General features: G+C 41.4%; 1 protein-coding gene across 1 annotated transcript in view; it reads left to right on the forward strand.

The window, feature by feature from the left end:
* The first annotated feature begins 204 nt into the window (after nt 1-204).
* LOC128702653 (uncharacterized) overlaps nt 205-13,467 on the forward strand; it is a 446,363-nt gene continuing 433,100 nt past the window's right edge. Inside the window, exon 1 of the mRNA XM_070101928.1 lies at nt 205-1,275. The gene's annotated coding sequence lies outside the window, so the exon portion shown is untranslated. The remainder of the gene's footprint in view (nt 1,276-13,467) is intronic.

The following is a 13,467-nucleotide window of genomic DNA, read 5'->3' on the forward strand; positions in this document are numbered from 1 at the left end:
TATCTAACCTACTTTTAAAACTACACATCTTAGATTCTACGACGGTACTCGGGAGTTTGCTTCACTCATCCACAACTCTATTACCAAACCAGTGCTTTCCTATATCCTTCCTAAATCTGAATTTTTCCAACTTGAAACCATTGCTGCGAGTCCTGTCTTGGCTCGCAGCAATGGTTTTTTATATGTACAGTGATTAAAGTATCCATAACTTCATGGTGTACATATATAAAGCCTTCATGACTCGTGTGTAATCTACAGAATTCAAACCTACTACGAGAAGTAACTATCAGACAAGCAAGGATAATTTAATCACTAATTTTGAATAGTGTGTATAAATATTGATATACATCTAAGTGCATATTTAACCTGCATATTTAGAATAGCTATTTCCACAGGATATATATACACCGAGATGTATATTTGTGTATATATGCTGAGAGCGTAATCCCTTTTTTTGGGGATTAATGCAGTCTCTTGCCCAGTGATGAAAAGGTCACGTGAAGATTTCACAACTCTATTGACGATGATAGGCCTTAAACCCATGAGGAAAGTGTCTGTAGAAAGTGGAAATATAACCAGTTTTCGTAACGTGCCACTTTGTTAAATATTAATGCCTAAATTTTAACAGTAAATGTTAGTCTATACCAAATTGGTTGAGCTCCTAAACAAATGTTTATAAAATCAAAGTGTCCATAAGTGTTAACAAAGGTGTTCATATGGAAGTGTAGATAACCCTTATTTTCAATGCAGTTTTGTTAAGTGTTGAAAGAAAGTGATAACCAGTGTTAATAGTAAAAGTTTTTGTTTAGCAAGTGTTTAACAAGTACTTTAAGTGTTTTAACATATGGATTGATAAGAAAAATGTAATAAATACGTTAATAACATAAAAGGTGTCGGAAAAAAAGTTGAAAGGAATTTAAAAAAAAAAAACGTTAACGTCAGTGTTGGTAATGTGTTTAACAAAAGCCTCGACAGCAGAAATTGTTACAAAAAATGTTGGGAGCTAAAACGATGATGATAAAAGCACAGATGGTAAAAACGTTAATAACGATATCGCTGGTGGCCACAGTGAGGCGGAAAAAACTTTTTATTGCCAAAATATTGATGACAAAAGGTGTTGATGGAAGAAAAATATTACAGACAAAACTGTTCAAGCTTAAAGTGAAAGTGTTTTAGTATGAGTTTCTTCAGTCCCACTCATCTAGAATGGGTACGGTGATTCCCCAGCATACTTGGGTTATCAGTCATCCACTCAGAATCTACCAACGTGGGAAGGTGAGTTACATTTAATCAGTACAAAAAAATGTAATCAGTGAGAATTATTTATATAGTGCAAGCAAATAGTTGTTTAATAAATTACTATCTATATACATGTTGAAGATAATTGCAGAAGGTACATCTGAAGGGTTTGAGGGATACTGAAGGGCATGACTGAGGATGTACAGTCCCGTAGCTTGGTTGGTAGTGCACTAAACTCACACACTGAGGCCCGTGGTTCGGTCCCCGGTGCGGGTGGGAACATATGGGTGTGTTCCCTTAGTTAAGACACCTGCTGTCTCTGTTCACTTAGTAAACAGGTACTTGGGTGTTAGCAGACTGGCGTGAGTCGCATCCTGGGGGCAAAATTAACTTAATTTGCCCGAATTGCTTTGCATGACAAGAGGCGTTATAGTATGTCAGTAATGTTGTATCATGTACTTGTATAAATGGAGATTATTATTATTAAGGTGCAAACGGAAGAGTATGACTGGGGATACTCCGGAAGGTGCGGGATTAGGATTGTAACTAGGACTTTAACTATCGTAAATTAATAAGTATTGGTGTTTACTTTGCAGGTAAGTGAGACTTGACAACGCGTCGTTGGACAGATTTCACACCATCAATATGGTAAGTACATATTTTAAACTATTCTTTTTTCTAGTTAAACAGTATTTATTATATATTACGCGTATACGTATATAAGTAATGAGGATTTCAGATAGTTACCAGTAACATAACAATGGGCCTCTTTCGTTACATAGCCAAGAGTTATTAAAATTCCAAACTTAACTCCCACTGGACCTGGGCATCAAAAACTATCCTGGCCCTGGTCAAAAGGGACATCGTACTGCTTTCCTTTGTCATGAAGTATATTATTACTTCATATCCAAAATTAAATGTTGTACTTCCCTTTCCTCCTGCAAGTCAAGGAAGAGAATAAAATCCTCCTTCAGTACAATATAATAGCATCCTTCCTGGGTAACCCTTTCAAGAGTGAGATCGCCTTAGCTCTTTCGTTTCGAACTGGTTTCCAAAAATATTTTCGTCTAGCCATCTAAAATTTGATACCACATGCGCCTTGCGCTATAAATTTTGACATGACATTATTTTTGCTGCCCAAATGTTATTTGAGGTGAAAACTCCTTTTCAAAAACATTAGCGTGTGAGTATTGTTAAGCTGCCAATATCTGGATACCTCAAACTCAAGCGATGGGTCTTAGCACAGCGGTTTTCAATATTTTGTCTCATTTGGGGGACTTTCTTTACATTTCTTCAGAAAATTTAATGATTTTTTTTTCATTTTGTTGCTAGGGGGCCATCCGTGCATCCAGGAAGCCATCACAATTTAAACTGGGAACACGACCTTGGGTTTGGGAACTCCGGATTAAATATTTAGAGCAGAGATCTTGACACATTTGTTTTTTACCTCCCCACAACTCTATGCAATTTCGCATACCTTGAGGTCTGAGGATCCTACTTCCGTGTTGTCTTAAATCTGGCATAAATTCCGAGACACAACAATGGTACTGTATTAATTTAAAGAGATTCAGGGGCCTGTGACCACCCGCGGCGCGTGGAGTAAGAAAATAATTAAAAAAATATCGAAAATGAGTGTTGTTGACAGAAAACAGTTCAATTTTTTTTTTTATTCGCCGGTATTCTCCCGCCCCGGGTCTTTTCCAAGTAGTGGTGACAGTTCAAGAATCTAGCAACATTTTGGTGAAAATCCCATTGTAATACGACGCTTCTACAGGAAATTATAGCTATTTGAATATTTCTTGTGATGATGCGCCACGTAAATATATGGTTCAATGCGAGGTGAATTTTTAGATTTTTAATTTTTGTCGATTTTTTTCTAATACACTAAATTTACCAATGAACATCATTACAGCGTAGGAGGAGCTTATAGCTTAGTAGGAGGAAGAAACAATGAATTGCTTTGTCAGTTGTCTGCTCGTCGGCCACAATGTCTTACACTGACGCTATTATTACTAATAAACTTTATCTGCTTATGCCATTTATTCAGTAATGATAGCGGACATAAGATAAATAAGGTAAATGCATAATAAAGACGGCCAGAACAATTTTATTTGGAGTATACCGGAGTGTGCAGCCCGCCTATCATTGGTTTAGCTAAGTTCCTGACTATAAAAGATAGGTTTTCTCTTGCATATTGTCTTTACTAAAGAAAACGGTGTAATAAATATATAGGGGAAACAATAAGAAATCACTTATAATGCATAGAAAAGAGGCCAAAGTAGCGTGATTTCCGTTATTTTTTACGTAATGAGGTGTGCGCACGGCTTTCCTAATATCTGGAAAGTAGCATTATGGCCTATTGCTTGAAAGTATTCCATTATTAATGATTATATAGAAATGATTTTCACAGACAATATAAAACAAAATGTGTTTGAATTTCTGGTTTACAGCCATTTGGAATATCTCCCAGATAGGGAGCCAAGGCCGGGTCACCACTACTTGGAAAAGACCCGGGCCGGGAGAGTGCCAGCGAATAAGAAAAAAAAAAACTTTTTATTTTGTGTGTGGGGGGGGGGGCTAAAAAGGCATGTATTTTGGTGAATGTCAAAAGTGTACCAAATTTTTTTTTTCGGCATGAAGATAAGGTATATTATATTTATTCCTTCCATAAGAATTTCGGGTTAGAGGTATTCTAAGATTGGGGAGTGTCGGCAGAGCCACCCCTAGTGCCAGTCCGGCTCAGCTGGCTCCCAAGTGCCATAATCACTAAATATTATTTTTCTCAGTTTGTTGGTCGATCTTATTGAAACTTTGTCACATTCCATTATTATATGCTTCTAAACGTACAAAAAAAAAATCGGCCGAAAAATAAAGGAAAAAAATTTGATCACAGGTCCCTTCAGTTTAATGTTCCACAAATAAAACTCTTCAAACAGCTGAATTTCAATCAGTTTTAAGTGTCTTCTTCAATGGTGTAGAAAGTAATATTGTGCCAACTCCTTCCATTTTTGTAGGTAGAAGAACTTTCATCTTCATCTACGTATGACTTCATCTTCCTTTTCCTAGGGTATTTTATTCTTCCATTGGTTGGTTGACTTGAGGTGAAATCGAAAGAAACCCAAAGTATTTCTTCTCCTATGCCAAATCAAAATCGAGAACAACGTCCAGTATTGGGCCCCTACTTAAACAAGATGGGTCCTACACAGATGACAACAAGGAAATGAGTGAGCTACTCAAGTCCCAATATGACTCAGTTTTTAGCAAGCCGCTAACCAGACTGAGAGTCGAAGATCAAAATGAATTTTTTATGAGAGAGCCACAAAATTTGATTAACACAAGCCTATCCGATGTTATCCTGACGCCAAATGACTTCGAACAGGCGATAAATGACATGCCCATGCACTCTGCCCCAGGGCCAGACTCATGGAACTCTGTGTTCATCAAGAACTGCAAGAAGCCCCTATCACGAGCCTTTTCCATCCTATGGAGAGGGAGCATGGACACGGGGGTCGTCCCACAGTTACTAAAAACAACAGACATAGCCCCACTCCACAAAGGGGGCAGTAAAGCAACAGCAAAGAACTACAGACCAATAGCACTAACATCCCATATCATAAAAATCTTTGAAAGGGTCCTAAGAAGCAAGATCACCACGCATCTAGAAACCCATCAGTTACACAACCCAGGGCAACATGGGTTTAGAACAGGTCGCTCCTGTCTGTCTCAACTATTGGACCACTACGACAAGGTCCTAAATGCACTAGAAGACAAAAAGAATGCAGATGTAATATATACAGACTTTGCAAAAGCCTTCGACAAGTGTGACCATGGCGTAATAGCGCACAAAATGCGTGCTAAAGGAATAACAGGAAAAGTCGGTCGATGGATCTATAATTTCCTCACTAACAGAACACAGAGAGTAGTCGTCAACAGAGTAAAGTCCGAGGCAGCTACGGTGAAAAGCTCTGTTCCACAAGGCACAGTACTCGCTCCCATCTTGTTCCTCATCCTTATATCCGACATAGACAAGGATGTCAGCCACAGCACCGTGTCTTCCTTTGCAGATGACACCCGAATCTGCATGACAGTGTCTTCCATTGCAGACACTGCAAAGCTCCAGGCAGACATCAACCAAATCTTTCAGTGGGCTGCAGAAAACAATATGAAGTTCAACGATGAGAAATTTCAATTACTCAGATATGGTAAACATGAGGAAATTAAATCTTCATCAGAGTACAAAACAAATTCTGGCCACAAAATAGAGCGAAACACCAACGTCAAAGACCTGGGAGTGATCATGTCGGAGGATCTCACCTTCAAGGACCATAACATTGTATCAATCGCATCTGCTAGAAAAATGACAGGATGGATAATGAGAACCTTCAAAACTAGGGAGGCCAAGCCCATGATGACACTCTTCAGGTCACTTGTTCTATCTAGGCTGGAATATTGCTGCACACTAACAGCACCTTTCAAGGCAGGTGAAATTGCCGACCTAGAAAATGTACAGAGAACTTTCACGGCGCGGATAACGGAGATAAAACACCTCAATTATTGGGAGCGCTTGAGGTTCCTAAACCTGTATTCCCTGGAACGCAGGAGGGAGAGATACATGATTATATACACCTGGAAAATCCTAGAGGGACTAGTACCGAACTTGCACACGAAAATCACCCACTACGAAAGCAAAAGACTTGGCAGACGATGCACCATCCCCCCAATGAAAAGCAGGGGTGTCACTAGCACGTTAAGAGACCATACAATAAGTGTCAGGGGCCCGAGACTGTTCAACTGCCTCCCAGCACACATAAGGGGGATTACCAACAGACCCCTGGCAGTCTTCAAGCTGGCACTGGACAAGCACCTAAAGTCAGTTCCGGATCAGCCGGGCTGTGGCTCGTATGTTGGTTTGCGTGCAGCCAGCAGCAACACCCTGGTTGATCAGGCTCTGATCCACCAGGAGGCCTGGTCTCAGACCGGGCCGCGGGGGCGTTGACCCCCGGAACTCTCTCCAGGTAAACTCCAGGAAGGAGCAGTGGCGGTGGAAGTCATTGGTGAGATTCATAGTAGTCTTGGCAGTAGGAGCCAGGTCTGCTAGTGCCGTGAAGTTTACCACGTTGGGAATAATCTTGAGAATGTCGGCTGAAGGTTTGGAGTCTGGGAAATTGAAGGTATGCATGTTGCTGAGTCTGAGGAGTTCGTTGATCGTTGCGTTGAAAGATCCAAGATTTGCTTCATTTTACATGTGAGAAACATCATGCAATAGTAAATTTTGGTAGGATCGCCTTCAGGTAGTGGAGAAAGCAAGTCGATGGTAGAGGAGGGCGTCGGTTGAGTGGCTTTGAGAATTTTGGTGGTATCAGCTTTCAGTTTTGTGATTGCAGCATATGATGAAGATTTAGTAGATGTTTTCTTTTGTTCCTTTTACCTGGAATTTACCTGGAGAGAGTTCCGGGGGTCAACGCCCCCGCGGCCCGGTCTGTGACCAGGCCTCCTGGTGGATCAGAGCCTGATCAACCAGGCTGTTGCTGCTGGCTGCACGCAAACCAACGTACGAGCCACAGCCCGGCTGATCAGGAACTGACTTTAGGTGCTTGTCCAGTGCCAGTTGATTTCTTTCCTCACAGGGTATTTACCTGCAAGAGTGCAACGTTCATTCTTGCAGTTCAGGCTTGTGTCCTTGCTCAACTTGTGCCCTTTACGGCCACAAGTCGAGCAGGAGGAGGAACAGCTCCAACATGACGTGATGTGTTGAAACTGTTCAGCTTCAATATGGCTAGGATTGAAGTAATAGTAAAACGTTGCCATTCCATCAGCAATACATTCAGTAATCTTTGACATTGAAGATGCATTTAGAATTACGGTGATGTATTCCACAGCGACCCAAGATTTCTGATCTTCAGTTGATGTCTTCAGTTCGTCAATGGACTGGGGTTGTTATAAGTTTGTCTAATCGTTTAGTGAAGACAGAGCTCTTTGCCCTCGATGATGAAGACATAACTTGGAATCTACGTTCGTTGAGAGTAGTTGTATTGGTTATAGTGATCAGTTTTTAGGCTTCAAAATCGTCATTACAGATGACAATGAATGCATCTTTGAGCGAATGAATCGTATTAAATTTGACCTGTAAGCTACCCCTCGCAGTAGCTGCAAGTGCTAGTTTGGATGAATCATTTACTGTCCCACTATTAGACTTGATCTTAACAATATTTTATGTCGTTCTAAATATAATAACGAACCGATCGTAACAATATCTTCGAATTATTCTGATCAAAGTTTCTCTTTACTGAGGTGAGGTGCCTGCTGCTCAGGCACGCAAGATCCGACGGTTAGTTCTTGTGCTGTAGTCTTTTCTTGTTCCTAGTAATATTCTTCATTCAAAAAATTAAAAAAAAAGTACAAATAACCCAAAATAAGAAGGTGAGATTCATGCAGGCAATAATAAATTTTAAAGCGAGGCTGGTATTAGGGGACGTGACCGCAATATTTTAGTACCCACAGTAAGTGGCTAGGCCTTAAAGTCTGTTGAATTTAAATGAAATATTTGGAATAGGTATGTATAAATTACTACAGGTTTGTTTAAGTCTACCATTTTAAATTATATTTTCTGTTCTGGGTAACTGTCAAAGAAAATAAGCAACTTGGGGGGGGGACTGTTTTTCTTCAGGGCTGTAAGTATATACTGGTGTGGTTACAGGGGTCGAGTTTTATGTACTCACCTGTATGTGGTTGCAGGGATCGATTCACAGCTCCTGGTTCCACTTTGCTGTATGTATGTGTGTACGTGTATATAGCGTGGTAGGCAGCGTTCTCGTTTCGCACACTGAGTGTCCGTGGTTCGAGCCCCGACAAGGGTGGAAACACTGGGTGTGTTTCCTTACACCAGCTGTCCCGTTCACATAGCAAGTGGGTACCTGGGTCTTAGTCGACTTGTGTGGGTCGCATCCTGGGGGACAAGATTTAAGGACCCAAATGGGAATAAGACAGTCCTTGGTGACGCACTGACTTTCTTTGGTTATCCTGGGTGATTAACCCTCTGGTATTAAGAATCCGAGCAAAATCTTATCTGAGTTAAGGTGTCAGGAGGTTAACTTGGTTCGCAGGAGCCGGGCTAAATATCCCGGGTTCGATTCCTGGCTGGTCACAGTATTGTAATCTAACTCCCCCGGTGGCCTGGTGGCTAAAGCTCTCGCTTCACACACGGAGGGCCCGGGTTCGATTTCCGGCGGGGTGGAAACATTTCGACGTGTTTCCTTACACCTGTTGTCATCTTCACCTAGCAGCAAATAGGTACCTGGGTGTTAGTTGACTGGTGTGGGTCGCATCCTGGGGGACAAGATTGAGAACCACAATGGAAGTAAGACAGTCCTCGATGAAGCACTGACTTGGGAGACTGTCTTATTTCTATTTTTGTTTCCAAGATGCGATCCACAACATATTACTTACACCCTGGCCTTCTGGATTATCCTTGGTAATTTACAAACGTTACTATGTATAATTTATGCAACTATTTGTGTGTATCGGCACCTAAATGAATATATCCACCCAAGTACCTACTTATTGTTAGATGAGCATGGGCAAAAACGTAAGGAAACGGGCTCAACGTTTCTCCCGTGCGGAGGGTGATGCCTCAGTGTGAGAGCCAGGGACGCTCCAACAAAGTCAGTAGCACTTTTTTATATATTACACGTCTCCGTATGTAGGATATACTTTATATTTCCGATTTATCAGTGTAGGTATTCAGCTGTGAAGAATGATAATGCAAAAAATATTGGAGTGTTTGTAAAGCTTGACTTCCATTGTTTAATCTGGTTTATTGAAAATTTTCGTAGAATAATTATCCCCAGACAGTTGTTAAACAAAAATAACCCAAGATGCAGTCTGGCTTATTTTCACTGGGATCTTTTAATCCTCTTGCCCAAGATGTTACCCAGTACAGGAGCGTAGGTAACTAATACTCGAGCACCTGTTTAAAGCTATGTGCACGAACAGGGACAGCTGGTGTATACAGACTTTGCTATGAGGCGGCGGCGGCGGATGCTGTTGCTATTGTTGTTGCTGCTGCTACTCTAAAATTACCACATCTACAACAACTACTACTGCTACTACTACTGCTACTGCTACTGCTACTACTGCTACTACTACTACTACTACTGCTACTACTACTGCTGCTACTGCTACTACTACTGCTACTACTACTGCTACTACTACTGCTACTACTACTGCTACTGCTATTACTACTACTACTGCTATTACTACTACTGCTATTACTACTACTGCTATTACTACTACTGCTATTACTACTACTACTACTACTACTACTACTACTACAACTACTACTACTACTACTTCATCTTCGCCTTCTCCTTATTCACCTTCCCCACTTCCTCTTCCCTTCCCTTCTTCCTCTTCCCTTCCCTTCTTCCTCTTCCCTTCCCTTCTTCCTCTTCCCTTCCCTTCTTCCTCTTCCCTTCCCTTCTTTCTGTTTTCTTGTAAACCTTCTTCATCTCATTTCGTTTTCATTTTTCCTTCAAGTCAACACTACGTAAACAGAACATGCAGCAGAGTTCTGGATATCGCACTACAAAATGAACATGACTGCTTTTGAAAGCGTACAAGAAAAATAATGATAGTTAATTCTTTCTATCAGATATTTTTTCCTACGGAGTCGAGGTAAAAATTCTCAGCTCGAGTTCGTGGTTTGTTTCTCAGTAGTAGTGTCTCCGGCTCACAATAGGAGGACACGGGTTTGAAAATGGGGCGCGAGAATGTTGTCTTTTACCTGTTTACACATTGATGTTAGCAAAAGACTATTGTGGGTTGCATCCTGGGGAGAACGACGAATAGTCCCCGGTGGAAATATGCCTGACTGATTTTTTTTATGGATTATCTTAGTTTTAATCCATCTTCCAGGTTAACAGTGTGAATCAAGTCTCCTCCAAGCAAGACGTAGTAATATTTGGCACACGAATAAAGTGTATAAATGAAAAAAAAGCGAATACATAGGATATTAAATTTTGTCATTAGTACATCTAACCTAGACAACTCGCATACTGACGTTGGATAAATTTGCATTTCAGGAAAGCATGCAAAGAAAAACTAGTACATTCCTAAGTATTTCTAGGGCATTTCAACACCGGTCTGTCAGTTGACAATCCGGTGATGAAGTGCGCTGCGTACTAAGATACTGCTTTCAAACCTGGTACCTACTGGACCTTTGAAACATGTAGCTACCACAAGCAGCGATCCGACTATATATAAGAACTCGATAAGCTTTGGGATTTTCTGTACTTTTATAGGATTGACGATTAGCACAAGTATAATGCTTTAAATTACTAGATTTCGTAGATGGTGAGCATACATATCCACTACAGACTTACCTGCGTTCCATATCTCCGCCACGACGCTCGGTTAAGAATTACTTATTGTTTTAAGATAGTTTAGCTGAACCTATTTAGCATTCTGGTATTGTGACAGGGAGGGAGAAGGGTAGAGAGGGGAAGGGAAAGGAAGAGGGGGTGTGTAGGAGAGAGAGAGAGAGAGAGAGAGAGAGAGAGAGAGCAGAACCCACGACATAGCAGTGAACATTCACTTGGGCAAAATATGACCACAAAAATGGAGGATTTCCTGACCCCGTGACGTTTACGGCGAACTGACGACCAGACCTCGAAACAACAACATAATAAAGTTTTCAGATACCAGTGCTGCTGAGAGGGAGCTCTTCTGCCTTCCTTAGTGGCAGGACGGGGTGTAGGTGGAGCCTCAGTGGCAGGACGGGGTGTAGGTGGAGCCTCAGTGGCAGGACGGGGTGTAGGTGGAGCCTCAGTGGCAGACGGAGGTGTAGAAATTATATCCTATGATATGACGGGTTCAGGAGAGGTGTAGCTGCAGAGGTGGATCCTATGTTTCGATCAGGTGGGGTATGGACGTGTGGGAGTAGGTGTATGTGTGAAGGTGGTTCCTACATTTGGATCAGGAGAAGGTGCAAGCAGTGTTAATGAATGCCTGAATAGGCACAGGAGAGGGTGTAGGAGGAGGCAGATTTTATGTTTAAGAGTGTAGGTTTGGAGGTGGATCCTATGGCGGGATAAGGAGGGGGTGTGGGTAAAGATAGATCCCATGTTCGGATCTTGGGGATGTGTAGGGAAATCGAAAGAGGTTCATACGGCTCTATTTTTCTTTTTTAGCATGGCAAGGAGGATTTATAGGTGGGTAGGGAGGGAGTAAAGGCGAGTCAACAAGGCTTTGGGTTGAATAATGGGTTGGAATGGATCAAGAGAAGTTTTTTGCTATATTTCACCATTGATATACAAGCTTCTGGGTACATTATACTTATTTTACTAGAAGCACTAAAGGCTGTTTCTTCCATATAAAAGAAGGGACATGAATGGAAGGGAATGGTTCAGAATGGGATATTGAAACGGGGGTTAAAGATCCAGAGAATTTTTATTTCATAGACTCAACCCAGGCTACACACTATATATGTGGTAAATATGCTTTGTATTTCGAAAGGAAAACATGGGTAATGCAAATCTGTGTTCCTTGCTAAACATTTAAGAACAGGATCATTTCATGGTTAATTGTTGTTTTTATTGTATTTGTTGATGCTGTTATCGTATTTTTTATTTTGTATTTCGTTGTATTTGTGAAGCGCTAAATCCGTGTGGATCATTCAGCAAGTGTAACAAAGGATCATTACTAAATTGGGATGAAAGTAGCACGTTACAAAAAAAAAAAAAAAAAAAAAAGGCTCTTAAATAAACTTCGAACCTGATGAAGGGCTTTTCATCCAAGGAATGGCAACTACCATCCCCGTCTTTAGATCAAACGTGATTTCATCTCATTTTCTGGGCTCTGACCCCTATGGGTTATCACTTTCCCGTGAATATAATAAAAATTCCGTGACAAGATATTTTGGTTATACAGCCTAGCCCAAAAAAATTCAACCATTAGGAATTTTTAAACCAAAGAGGACACTGCGAAATGTAATTTGATGAGTAATTTAATGACAGCGGAAGCAATATAATTAAAAAATCCCATGTATAATTATATATAAACATTAGATTTATATTTGTATGCCAACAAGGAAATTAAAGACAAATATTTGCTCTGGTTTCGGACATACATGCTAGTGAATAATACTCTGATTTGTATTTGCATTATATATTAGTGATGTGTTTGCTTTTTAGGGTCATTCTACATCGGTGGAAGAGTGTGTGTGTGTGTGTGTGTGTGTGTGTGTGTGTGTGTGTGTGTGTGTGTGTGTGTGTGTGTGTGTGTGTGTGTGTGTGTGTGTGTGTGTGCGTATGTGTGTGCATGTGTGTGCATGTGTGTGCATGTGTGTGCATGTGTGTGCATGTGTGTGTGTGTGTGTGTGTGTGTGTGTGTGTGTGTGTGTGTGTGTGTGTGTGTGTACTCGCCTAATTATACCCATTTGTGGTTGCAGGGGTCGATACTCAGCTCCTGGCCCCGCCTCTTCACTGACCGCTACTGGGTCCTCCTCCTCCCTGCTCCATGAGCTTTATCATACCTCGTCTTAAAATTATGTATAGTTCCTGCCTCCACTACATCGCTTGCCAGGCTATTCCACTTCCTAACAACTCTGCGGCTGAAGAGATACTCCCCTCAAGGAAGGTTCCTTGATGTTGGTGAGGGGCTCTTGATTTAGGGAATTGGATCTGTGCTCCAGTTCCCCGAATTAAGCCTGAATGCCTTCCACATCCCCCCCCCCAGGCGCTGTATAATCCTCCGGGTTTAGCGCTTCCCCCTTGATTATAATAATAATAATAATGAAGAGATACTTCCTAACATCCCTTTGACTCATCTGAGTCTTCGGCTTCAAATTGTGACCCTGTGTGTGTGTGTGTGTGTGTGTGTGTGTGTGTGTGTGTGTGTGTGTGTGTGTGTGTGTGTGTGTGTGTGTGTGTGTGTGTGTGTATGTATATAATGTATGTATGTATGTACTCACCTACTTGTACTCGCCTAGTTGTGGTTGCAAGGGACGAGTCACAGCTCCTGGCTCCGCCTCTTCACTGATCGCTACTTCACTGATCGCTTCTCCATACCTTCTCTTAGAGTTATGTATGGATCCTGCCTCCACTACATCACTTCCCAGACTCTTCCACTTTCTGACAACTCTGCGGCTGAAGAAACACTTCCTAACAATGTGTGTGCATGTGTGTGTGTGTGTGCATGTGTGTGTGTGCATGTGTGTGTGTGCATGTGTGT

The sequence above is a fragment of the Cherax quadricarinatus genome, chromosome 79 (assembly GCF_038502225.1).
Source record: "Cherax quadricarinatus isolate ZL_2023a chromosome 79, ASM3850222v1, whole genome shotgun sequence".
In the NCBI taxonomy this organism is placed as follows: domain Eukaryota; kingdom Metazoa; phylum Arthropoda; class Malacostraca; order Decapoda; family Parastacidae; genus Cherax; species Cherax quadricarinatus.